Below are 12,618 nucleotides of genomic sequence, written 5' to 3'. Positions count from 1 at the left end.
TCTTGATGTTTCAATAGTATAGTCAGCAAATATATGTATAGCCAAACTTATTGTATAATTACTGTTCTAGTTTGAAAGCTTCAGGAATGCAATACATCAGAAAAGGAATGGCTTTTAAAACGGGAATTTAATAAATTGCAATTCTACAGTTCTATTGCTGCAAAAATGTCCTAATTAAAGCACAGCTATTGAAATGTCCAATCTAAGGCACTCAGGGAAAGATAACTTGGTTCAAGAAGGTCGATGATGTTCAGTGTTCCTCTCAACTGGAAAGGCACATGGCAAACATGGTGACATCAGCTAGCTTTCTCTCCAGGCTTCTGGTTTCATGAAGCTCCCCCAGGGTCATTTTCCTTCTTTATCTCCAAAAGTCGCTGGCTGCGTGGGTTGGCATCTATCTTACCAAAATATTTCCCCCTTAAAGGACTCCAGTAAGCAACCGCACACTGAATGGTGGAGACAGACGCCTCCATGGAAACCATCTAATCAAAAGTTACCACCTACAATTGGGTGGGTCACAACTCCATGAGAACAATCAAATAGCTACCACCCAGCAATATTGAATGGGGATTATAGGACATGGCTTTTCTGGGACACACCACAGATTCAAACCAGCACAACTACTAGAAGAGCCCAATGAATAAAGTTCTGTGGTGTCCCAAAAGAAATGAAAATTAATGTAAATTTTTGAAAAAAATGTTCCCTTGGACATATGCATGATGGAAACTGATCATCACAATTAAATTTTTTAAAGTGAATTATTTGCAGATTTGAGAATAATGTACATTAATTATCATGCAGAAGCTTAAAGGTTATGGGAATATTAAGTTTCAATACACATGGAATACCCTGATTACCTTAACCACATTGGAGAATGTATATGACCAAACACATAATATGTATGTATGTGTGTTTCGATTTCTTGGCTGCTAAAGCAAATAATAACCATGCAATGGGTTGTCTTAAACCATGTGAATTTATTGACTCACAGATTTGAGGCTAGGAGAAGTCCAAAATAAAGGTGTCAACAAGATGGTGATTTCTCCCAGAAGATGCTATTCTGGGACTGGTGATTCCTGGTCCTTGGTTTTTCTGTCAAATGTCAATGCACATGGTGGCTTCCTCTGCCTTTCACTTTTTTCTTCTAGGTTATGTTAACCTCCAGCTTCTGGCTGTTCATGTTACCTTCTCTCTCTCCTCTCTCTCTCTCTCTCTCTCTCTCTCTCTTCTTCTTCCCTATAAGGACTTCAGTAATAGAATAAGACTAATTTTGAGTTTGTTGGGCCATACCTTAGCTGAAGTCACCTCATCAAGATGTCCTCTATTCAAGAGTTCACATCTACACAAATGAATTAAGTTTAAGAATATGTTTTTCTTAAAGCCTTAAGCCATTTAAGTAACAATGCTAAATACAAAGTCTCCCCAAAATCAGTTATGGGTGTGGTTTGTCTTAGAGCACAAATCCCCTCTGTATGTGGATCTGTGAATCCTAGAAAACAAATTCTCTGCTTCCAATATGCAATGGAGGGACAGGCATAAGGTAAACAATCCCATTCCAGAAGAAAAAAAAAAATGGAAGGAAAACAGGAGTCACAGTTCCTGAATCATTCCAAAGCCCAGCAAGATGAACTCCTTTAGATGTCAAGGTTGGAGAATCATCTATTGATGATGCTTTGTCCTCTAGGACTGGCAGAGTAGCAGCCACACTCCATTCAAACACTTGCACAGTGGCCGTGTTCTCCCCAAACATTAGTATGAAGGCTCGACTCTCTCCAAACATCAGCATGGTGTACACTCAATCTATGATGGCCAGAATAAAAATTCCCGCCCTCTCTGAGCATTAAGATGGCAACTAGGCACTACATGAATACTGGGGTACAATGTCTCTGAGCATTGAGATAGCAGCACTCTCCCTGAACAATGAGACACAAGGCTCACCTTCTCCCAGTGCCAGGAAGATGGCCTGCCCTCTCCAAATGTACGGGTGGAACTGCTCTTTCCACATATATAGGGGCCCAGTCTCTTGGTCTGAGAAGATCCCTTTGGTCCAGACCTCAACTTCCAAGTTTTTGCCCTTGAAGTCATTCTTCCTTTGATTTGTCCCCTCTCTGTCTTTTTCAGTTTAGGCTGACAGTAGTTCTGCTCATACAAAATTCACAAAATCCCTCTCAGCTTTGTATGCACTTCACCAGAGTCCAAACCATCAGACAAAAGAACTTTCCACAGATCCATCCTACATAACTGAATTTACAACTCTAATTTCCACTGAAATCATTAACTAGACTTATGTTCAAACACTCAGATGAAGCCATATTCTGCAAGGATTCGTTTTTTCAAAGCTCAGAGATTTCCCTCATAAGCCACTTCTGGCAGCAGTCTCAGAGGACGCTATCTGAATAGCGTCAGAATTTTCTACACAATCAATTTCTGGCTTCATTGAGCTTAAGAGTTCATTTCCAAGATTATCCCTTTCTTCTCTCATTTCACTGTAAGCAACAAGGAGAAACCAAGCTGCCCTTTCCTCACCTAGTTGGAAACCTCCTCAGCTAAATATTCAAGTTCATCACCTACAAGTTTCACTGTCAATCCAACATCAGAATATATTTTTTACAAGTTCCCTGCCACTTTTTACAAAGAATTTCCTTTCTTCCAAAGGTGATAAAATGAAGAGTGCAGCTAAGTATAAACGGAGGAAATGATCTTCCCAATGAGAATAGAAACATTTTTAATATACGGCTACATTATCGAATGAATAAAGATGTACAAAAAGTATTTTCAGTTGGAGATAAAATAAACTGAAGAGTTGATGCTGTATGACATCAACCTTTTCAGCACAGTAAAGGTGATAAGAATAAAAAAGACATAATATTTAAAATTTTACTTGTGGTACATAAGTAAAAGTCAACATAGGATTCATATATTGTTTACATTTTCTCCACTGTTGCACAGTACTGTAAATTATCTTTTAATTCTTATTCTAATAACATATTATGACCTATAGTTTCCCCCTTTTAACTGCATTTACATACATAATTCAGTGCTGTTATAATTATCTGCTAAAATCACAACTGTCCATTTCCAAACCTTTACAGTCAACTTAAATAGAAATTCTGTACAAATTAAGTATTAACTCCCCATTTTCTACTCTCAACACAGTCTCTGGTAATGCATATTCTGGATTCTTATTCTCTGAGTTTGCTTATTCTAATTATTTAATACCAATGAGTTCATGCAACATGTATCCTTTTGTGTCTGGATTATTTCATTCAGCATAATGTCCTTGAGGTTCATCCATATTGTCACATGTATTAGCACTTCACTTCTTTTTATACCTGAATTATTCCATTGCATGGAACATTACACATGTATTTATCCACTCATCAGTGATGGACACTAGGTTTATTTCCATCTTTTGACAATTGTGAATAATGCCAACATGAATATCAGTGTGAAAATATCTGTGGTAGATCTTACTTTCAATTATTTAGCATATAGCTCTAGTAGAGGGATTGCCAGGTCATATGGTAATTATTTATTTATCTTCCTGAGGAACTGTTTAACTCTCTACAAAAATGGTTGTACCATTTTACATTGCCACTGGCAATGAATGTGTGTTCCCTATTTTTTCATATCCTCTCCATCACTTGTGATTTTCTCTTTTTCAGATTGCAGCCATTCTAGTGGGTGTGAAATGTTATATCATTGTGGTTTGTGATTTGCATTTCTCTAATAGCTAGCGATGATGCCTGTATCTCAGGTGTTTTTCAGCCATTTGTATATTTTCTTTGGAGAAATATTCATTCAAGTATTTTGCCCATTTTTTATTTGTGTTGTTTGATTTTTATTAAGTTGTAGGATTCCTTTATATAGTCTAGATATTAAACTTTTATATATATATGGTTTTAAAATATTTTCTCCCATTTAGTAGGCTGTCTTTTGACTTTAGTGATAAAGTCCTTTGATGCACACGAGTTTTTAATTTTGAAAAGTTTCCATTTATCTATTTTTTTCTTTTGTTGCTTGTGCTTTGGATGCAAAGTCTAAGAAACCGATGATTACACAAGATCCTGACAATGCTTCCCCACATTTTCTTCTAAGAGTTTTATAGCCCCAGTTCTTATATTTAGGTCTTTGATCCATTTTGAGTTAATTTTTGTATTTGGTGTGAACTGATGGCCCTCCTTCATTCTTTTGCATATGGATTCCTAGTTCTTCTGGCAAAATTTAATATTCCTAAATTGAGTGGACTTGCAGCCTTTAAAAAATCAATTGACCATGGATGTGAGGGTTTGTTCTGGAACTCTCAATTTGATTCCATTTTTCTATATATCTATTCATGTGCCAGTACCATGCTGTTTTGACCCAATATCTTTGTAACAAGCTTTAAAGTGAAGAAGTGTGAGTTCTCCAACTTTGTTCTTCGTCTTTTTTTTTTTTTTTTTTTTGGCAATGGCAGGCACCAGGAATCGAACCCCACTGTCTGGCATGGCAGGCAAGAACTCTGCCTGCTGAGCCACCATGGTCCACGCAACTTTGTTCTTCTTTTAAATTTTTTTTTTAATATATCTTCCAGGCCCCTTACCCTTCCAAATAATTTTCTTATATTTGGCTTTTCCATTTTGGCAAATTTGGACATTGGAATTTTGATTGGGATTGTGTTGTATCTGTAACTCATTTTGGGTAGAATTGACATCCAATGATATTTAGTCTTGCAATTCATGAGCACAGACTGTCCTTCCATGTTTTTTGCTTTTCTTTTATTTCTTTCACCAATATTTTGTAGTTTTCTGTGTACAAGTCTTACCTCCTCACTTAAATGTGTCCCTAGATATTTGATTCTTATGGTTGCTACTATAAATGGAATTTTTATTGATTTCCTCTTCAGATTGCTCATTCTTAATGTATAGAAACACTGCTGATTTTTGCATGTTGATCTGGTACCCTGTACCCTTGCTGAATTCATTTATTAACTCTAGTAAATGTAAAACATTTATGTCTTCCTTTCCAATTTGGATTTCTTTTATTTATTTTTCTGACCTAACTTTTCTAGTTAGAACTTCCAATGCAATTTTGAATGACAGTTTTCACAGTGGTCATCATTATTTTGTTACATATCTGAGAAAAAAAGCTTTCAGTCTTTTACCATTGAGCATGATACTAGCTGTGTATGTGTTGTTTTTGTTTTTTTTTCATATATGCCTTTTAAAATGTTGAGGAAATTCCCTTCTATTCCTAGTGTTCTAATTACTTTTATCAAGAAAGGACTCTGGATTTATGTCAAATGCCCTCACTGCATCAACTGAGATGACCATTCCCCCCCCCTTCATTTTGTTAATGTGGTGAATTACATTAATTAATTTTCTTGTGTTGAATCATCCTTGCATGCTGTGCTGGTTTGAAAGGATGTATGTCCCTTAGAAAAGCTATGTTTTAATCTAACTCCCATTTCATAAAGGCAGAATAATCCCTATTCAATACTGTATATTTGAAACTCTAATCAGATCATCTCCCTGCAGATGTGATTTAAGCAAGAGTGGTTGTTAAGTTGGATTAGGTGACAACATTTCTCCACCCATTTGGTTTGTTTCTTACAACAGCTTTTGACTTAAAGTCTAATTTGTTTGAAATTATTTTAGCTGCCCCAGATCTTTTTTGCTTATGCGTGGAATATCTTTTTACATCATTTCATTTTCAACTTATTTCTATCTTTGTGTCTAAGGCGAGTCTTCTGTTAATTTGTATTAGATAATGCTAAACAGGCAAGCATGATTTTATTCAAGGGGCTGCTATAGCAGAGGAGAGAGAGTAGAATGCAAGCCCGAGAAAGAACAGAAAGCTTTGTAAAGGCTGGCAGTAAGTTGGAGGAGAAGTAACCCACTTTTTTAGTAAGTGGGGATTGATTACAGGGGTGAATGAGTGATTGACTGAGGTTTTAATAGGACCACTTGGTTCAGAATGTTTTCCTTTAGAGTAAATAAGCCACCTGAAGTCTGGAAGGGCTGGGAGAGTAGAAGAAGGATACGAGGAGCTACATACTTAGTTGTCTCTCACGTAAATAATTAGTAAGGGTGAGAGGGAAAGGAGAAGGGGAGGTTGTGCGCAAGTTTAATATTTAGACTAGTTAGGGTCTGAAGTTGTCTTTTTTTTTATATATAATCTTTTTTTCTTTTTTTCCCTGAATTCTGAGTTGTTTTTCTCTGTAGTCCTGTAGCTGCAAAAGTATTCTCAAGGTAGGCAGAATGAGGAAGGAAGCAGGTGGCAGGATGGGGATGAGCAATAGGGCTGGCAGCTTGGATAAGAGAAAAAAAAATTTAATTACCACTAAATCTGTGTTCATGGACCAGGAAACTTTAGTTGCTCAACAATATCTTATGAAACACAATTGCATGAGTGTTCATAATTCAAATTTGTTGATTTCTTAACAGAAATTGACCAGGTTATTTTTCTATTGCAATAGTGTGATAATGTTCCATTAATTATAATGTGTCTCAGAAAAGCTATTATTTTTAAAAGGTGAAATATTGTTTATGTTGTTAATGTCCATTCTACAACTGCTCTGTGAACTCTGTGATTTTTGCAGTGCCTATTCAAGAGCTAACTTTTCATTATGTGCATCTTTGCTTATGCTCCAAAACTTACTAGAAAATAATTCCAATTATATTGTACCTTTTGTTCTTAAATCATTTCTAATGATCACCTTTGTGCATCCATCGGTTGTGATATATTGACTCAGTCTGCCTACTCAGACGTGATTGAGTTTATTCAGCTGGATACCAGAATGTCTGGATAGTATATTTACAGTTCATTTGTTTCCATGCTAGCACTGTTTTGTGATTGGCAGGTCCATGGCCACATATGCAAACACAGATGAGAATTCTCTGAAATATTCTATCCACAGTAACTCAGAGTCAGAAAATCAGTGAGGTGCTTCCTACAGGTTTTAGTGATATTCATTGCAAAATTTTAATTTTAAATTTGAACACCAACATTCAGGGAAAAATAATTTGTTTCTTATAGTATGCAAGTATTTCTTTAATAATAGAAAAGGAAAAAAACACTTGTTGTTGGCAATGTCAAAACTCTAAATTTTTATTTAAGAAAAGGAGAGAAATTTGAATTTCCAGACTTTAACACAAATTATAATACTCCACATACCAAAAAAAATACATTGTGAAAAATAGTTTAGATAATTATATTTAGGCTCGCTATTGATATTGTTTATATTGTTCTTAATATACAATAGGTGGATTAGGACAATAATAACCAATGAAATTTAAATAATATTTTCATATTTGTAAGTGTGATTAGAATACTGCTTAGTAACTGTAAGTCTTTGAACAAGTTTGACTCTCATTTTCTTTACTGGTAAAATGTGAATACCTGTCCTGGTTCACAGATTTTTAGTGAATGCATATTAAATTTAGATGTTTTACTCTCCTCTTTTTACTACAAGAATGACTTTTAGCCACGGTAAGATTGTAAAGTTATATGCCTAGAACCACTGAATATCAAGTACAATGCTATTCACATGGTAGCTATTTAAAGAAGGTTGACTCTGCAATTTGCTATTACCTATTGTTTTTAAAAATCAGGATGGTGAAGTAATGTTTAATACCTGTGCCAGTTTGAAAGTATTATACACCCCAGAAAGGCCATGTTTTAATCTTGATCTAATTTTGTGGGAGCAGCCATTGCGGAAACTTTGATTAGATTATCACCACAGAGATGTGATGTGCCCAATTGTAGGTGTGACCTTTTGATTAGATGGAGATATCACTCCACCCATTCCAGGTGGATCTTGATTAGTTTACTGGAATCCTTTAACAGAGGAAACATTAGGAGAGAGCTTACAGCAAATGTGGATGTTTGGAAAACTGTTGCTTCACAGCTGACAGAGACATCACAAGACCCAGACATTTAGAGATGCAGGGCCCAGCAGATGTCACCACGTATCTTCCCATGAGATGCTAAGCAAGCCAGAACCTAGAATTGTGTCCAGAGGAGCTGTGTAAAGTCCCACAGACACCAAGTGAGGAATCCCTACAAGAAACAAAGGCTGCAAGCAATGGATCCCAGGAGCAAGGGGCCAGCAGATCTCAGCTATGTGCCTTCCCAATTGACAGAGGTGTTCTGGGCATAATCAACCTTTCTTGAGTGAAGATAAATTCTTTTTGGTTCCTTAATTTGTAAATTTTCTCAGCACTAGAGCTGTAAACTTGAATTTATTTAATTCCCTTTGTAAAAGCCATTACATTTCTGGTATATCGCATACCAGCAGCTTAACAAACTAATACAATACCCAAATGCATTAATAAAAAAAAAGATATGGAAGTTAGGAAGAAATCTGATAATATCCAAACATTCATCTTACTCTAGAAAAATGAGGCCTAAGGGAATTTGTCTGAGGTCATATAAGTCCATGACAGGAAATGGGATCAGGATCAAGGTCTCCAAAATTTTCTAACCAAGTTATCTTTCTTATTGGGCCATTTTATATAACTCCAAATTACTTTATAGAAAATAAGTTATATTATTGAAAGTTATATTCCCCTGTTTTACATTTATACATTATTCTTCACAGGGCTTTAATCCTGGTTATGATTTTTCATTCATATTGAATATCTTCTTCTCTATAGAAGCTTCCATTGAGGAAAAAAAAAAAAGAACAGTTACTAAAATGATTTAGGTGTTTATTACAATTTATAGAGATTGAGATTGCAGATATTTAAAATTGAAAAGAATGAAAAAGGAAATCTCTCTATGTGAAATATCAGTTGTGGGAATCAGTTCCTTGATTTTTGCAAAGACTAGAGATAAAAATATTCTTTGGAAACTGTCAATGCAGCTTCATATGATCACTGTAACTTTACCCCACTTATTAAACAACCCACTATACTTTGGATCCTCAGTGAAGAAGAAAAAGAAAAGGATGGTGAGGGAAGGAAAGCAAAAGCATGATTCAGTTTTATTTGTACTGAACAGGAAAAAGAAAAAAAAGATTCAAGTTATTAGCCCAATGGCATTAAAAAAATCTAGATAGGCACGTTAAGACAATTAACATTTACTGTATTCTTGGTATGTGTCTCTCACTGTTTTAATGGCAAGAAACTGATGAAAAAAATAGAATATCTACTACCTCCCCGGATTCATGGCCCAGTGGAGATAAGAAATGCATGCACAAATAATTAAAGCAAATTAAAAACTAGATTTTAAGGAAGTCCATGAAAGTATGAATAATGAGGGGTTAACTCTTTTCAGACTGGTGGAAGAATGTTACTTAAGGAATGATCATTTAATCTGGATGCTGATAACCAATAGAAGTGTTTTTTGAGTCAGGGAAAAGGAGTTTTTAACATAAAAAAAGCAGTATGTGCATAATTCCAAGCAATAAATCACACTAATTGATTATCACAAAACTCAATTTAAAAGTTGTTTTTCTTCAGATGAGAACTATGATGAATTAAGCTAAAATTCTGTTCCATTTTCTATGCCGTAATGAGTTTTGTCAATCAAAAATACATTTACTTGTTAAAAAACAGGCAAGATTCTTAAAAATAAATAAAATACAAATACTTCTCTAGTGACAATTTCAGTTCAGACATTCCAAAAATATCAGGTTATACAGACAGGCTCATAATTAGCAGGGATGCTTTAAAACAATCTTATATAAGTTTACTCTGAAAAAATCATATAAGATCAATAAATTCTTCAATTTAAGATTATTTTATGTAAATAACAAGTAGGTAAGTCTCTGAGGATGGAAAAGAATTTCAAAATTTGGCTTATAAATCCTATGCGTAGTTTCAAATGTGAACAGTTGTTTAATTTTCATTCAATCATTTATATCAATTCTTTGAACTGTAGTTTATGCAAATTCATATTTGTGATCAGAAAAAAAATATAGTTTCTCACATATAAAACATCCACTCCTGTTCATTTGATATTGAACAGTTTCAATATCAGCTTGAACAGCTATACAATTTTCTATTAATATATTTAGTGATGAAAATCAAAGTTTCTAAGAATTGCAGATACTGTAGCATCAAGCATCTTCCTTTCACATTTCTGACCAATATTTAAAAAGTGTCTGGAAAATATTATATTAATTTACAAAGCAAATATCACATGACTCCCCTGATACTTAATATTCAGAAATTAATGATGGGCAACAGTGGCTCAGTGGTAGAGTGTTCACCTGCCATGCTGGACACCCGGGTTCAATTCCCAGAGTCTGCCCATGTCAAAAAAAAATAATAATAATGATAAAAATACATATAAATTGATATCATAAAACACAAATGTCCCCAATCTGTTGAATTTCATAGTACGTAATTAGATTTTAATGCAATGTATACCTTGAAATCATGTTTCATTGACATGATTGACATGAGCTAAATACAATAAATTTCCCTGAATACATGTGTTACATACATATGTACACATATTACTAATCTAAAATAAAAAGTTCAGTGTGTTTTTAACTCTGTGTTTCTGTCCTTGTGTTTAATATGCCCTATGGAATTTATCTTCCTATTAATCATTATAAATTTTAGAAAATGCTAAATTTTGTTCTTCATTTTAGAAACATACATAAAAATCGCATTTGTCAGCATTTAGCTTAATCTTTGAATATACTATGATGCTGCTTTAAAAGTTGACTAAATTTATTTTTTAAATATAGTATTAGGAACATCTTTCATTTAGAAGACCTTAAAATTTAAGCTAAAATATATAATAATAACATAAATGACTAACACTCATTACATTTGTATGTCAGACACTATTCTAATACTTCTGAATTATGGAAGAGGAGAATGAATACTTATTGGTGAGTAGCCATTTCTGCAATTTTATTTCATTAGGTTGTTGTGAGAATAAAGTTATTGACATGTAGCAGGGGCTCAAAAATATTTGTTGCATGAATTAATGGATGAAAGAAATTAAATGAGTAATTAGGAAACACAGATTTTTGTATCAAACATTTGTATAAGACAATTTAACCTTATGTACTTTATAACTATTCATTTGGAGTTTCTGTCTATAAAATTGTTTATCTATGGTTTGCTTATTTGATTGTTTTTTCTTAAATATAATGATAATTCTGATAGCCTTTTGTGTTAAACCAAATTCTACCAGTTGCAAATGAAACACAATTAAAACTAAGAATAATTAAAACAAATACAATTATATGTATATGTTACTTCTAAAAACAAATATATATATATATATATGATTTATGTTAAGGAACTGGCTCACCAAACCGTGAGGGCTGGCAAGTCCAAACCCTGTAAGGCAAGCTGGCAACTCACAGCAGGTGAAGAGTGGATGTTGCATTCTTGAGTCCGAAACCTGTAGGGTCGGTCAGAAGGCTGGAGACTCAGGCAGTGGTTAATGTTGCAGTCTTGTGGAAGAAATTCCATTCGGGGAAACCTGGTTTCATCCATAAAGCCTTTCAACTGTCTGCATGAGGCCCACCCTCTTAATTGAGGATAATCTCTTTTACTTAAAGCCAATATGAGTGTAAATGTTAATCACATCCACAACGAAATCTAGATTAATGTCTGATTAAATAAGTGGTTCTATAGCCCAGTCAAGTTGACATATAAAGCCAACCATCACAGAGATTTTATTGGCTCACCTAATTAAGAGAAAGAAAGGAAAAGATGGGTACTCTATCTCAGCTTCAACACGAAAAGTAAAATTCCAGGTAATTCACCAAATAAATTATAGGAAATAAGATGAAAGGAAGCAAGATGCATGTAAGTTGAAATCAAAGGGTAGCAATTTTTTAAATACCTACCAAGCACACTGTACCTCTGTCCCAGCCCTATTCTCTTGCTCTTTCACAGTAACCCAGGGCTAAACTTTGACACTCTTTACAATTCAAACTTCATGGTCCTTTGTTGTGGTGGACTATCTTATGCAGTTCCATCCTGTGCAATGTTTATTAGTTCAGCATTCCTGGCCTCTATCCACTAGATGCCATTAGAAATCTCCCCTTACCCAACCTCCCCCCACCAGTTGTGACAATTAAAATGCCTCCTGCCATCTGTAAGTGTTCCAGCCTGAGTTATTTCTACACTACTCTGGCCTCACACATAAGTGATAAACCATTTACTTGTATTTTCTTTGTAAATTGAACATTAGTACAAGTTGGTAAATATACTGGGAAACTGGAACTCTCCGCCTAGCTCAATCCAGATATCATTTATGAGGTTTGTGTGATCCTCAGATGTTTCAATAATGTTTATAATATTTCAAAATTTCAACATCAACAATAAAACTTTCAACCAACCCCTAGTTGCATGCTAACCTGTATTCTACTGTTGCTTGACCAATTCTGAAATAATCCCAAGCTAAGATAAATTTACAATTTAGTACCCAGTTTAAAGAACTAAGACATGTACATCAGCCTTGACTATTCAACAGTCTTGGCAGCTCTACCACTTAAGACACAATGCTATTTAGCCCTAGTTTCTCATTTGTAACAGGACGGTAATATCATGTCCTGCTGATAAAAGTGTATTTTGAGGGTGGTGCAATGGTGGCTCAGTGGCAGACTTCTCGCCTGCTATGCCGAAGACCTGGGTACATTTTCTGGAGCCTATCCATGTGAAG

The 12,618-nt window shown here is 34.7% G+C and overlaps 1 long non-coding RNA gene across 3 annotated transcripts in view; it reads left to right on the top strand.

Moving 5' to 3' along the window:
- LOC143678914 (uncharacterized) overlaps positions 1–12,618 on the top strand; it is a 91,974-nt gene that overhangs the window by 17,349 nt on the left and 62,007 nt on the right. The window contains exon 4 of one of the 3 annotated variants that reach the window (XR_013173472.1): positions 10,778–10,828. The exons of the other annotated variants lie outside the window; for them this stretch is intronic. This is a non-coding gene — a long non-coding RNA (uncharacterized LOC143678914). The remainder of the gene's footprint in view (positions 1–10,777; positions 10,829–12,618) is intronic. 3 annotated transcript variants of the gene reach the window in all.

This window comes from Tamandua tetradactyla, chromosome 4 (genome assembly GCF_023851605.1).
Source record: "Tamandua tetradactyla isolate mTamTet1 chromosome 4, mTamTet1.pri, whole genome shotgun sequence".
Taxonomy (NCBI): Eukaryota; Metazoa; Chordata; class Mammalia; order Pilosa; family Myrmecophagidae; genus Tamandua; species Tamandua tetradactyla.
This window is presented reverse-complemented; position numbering and strand designations above follow the sequence as displayed.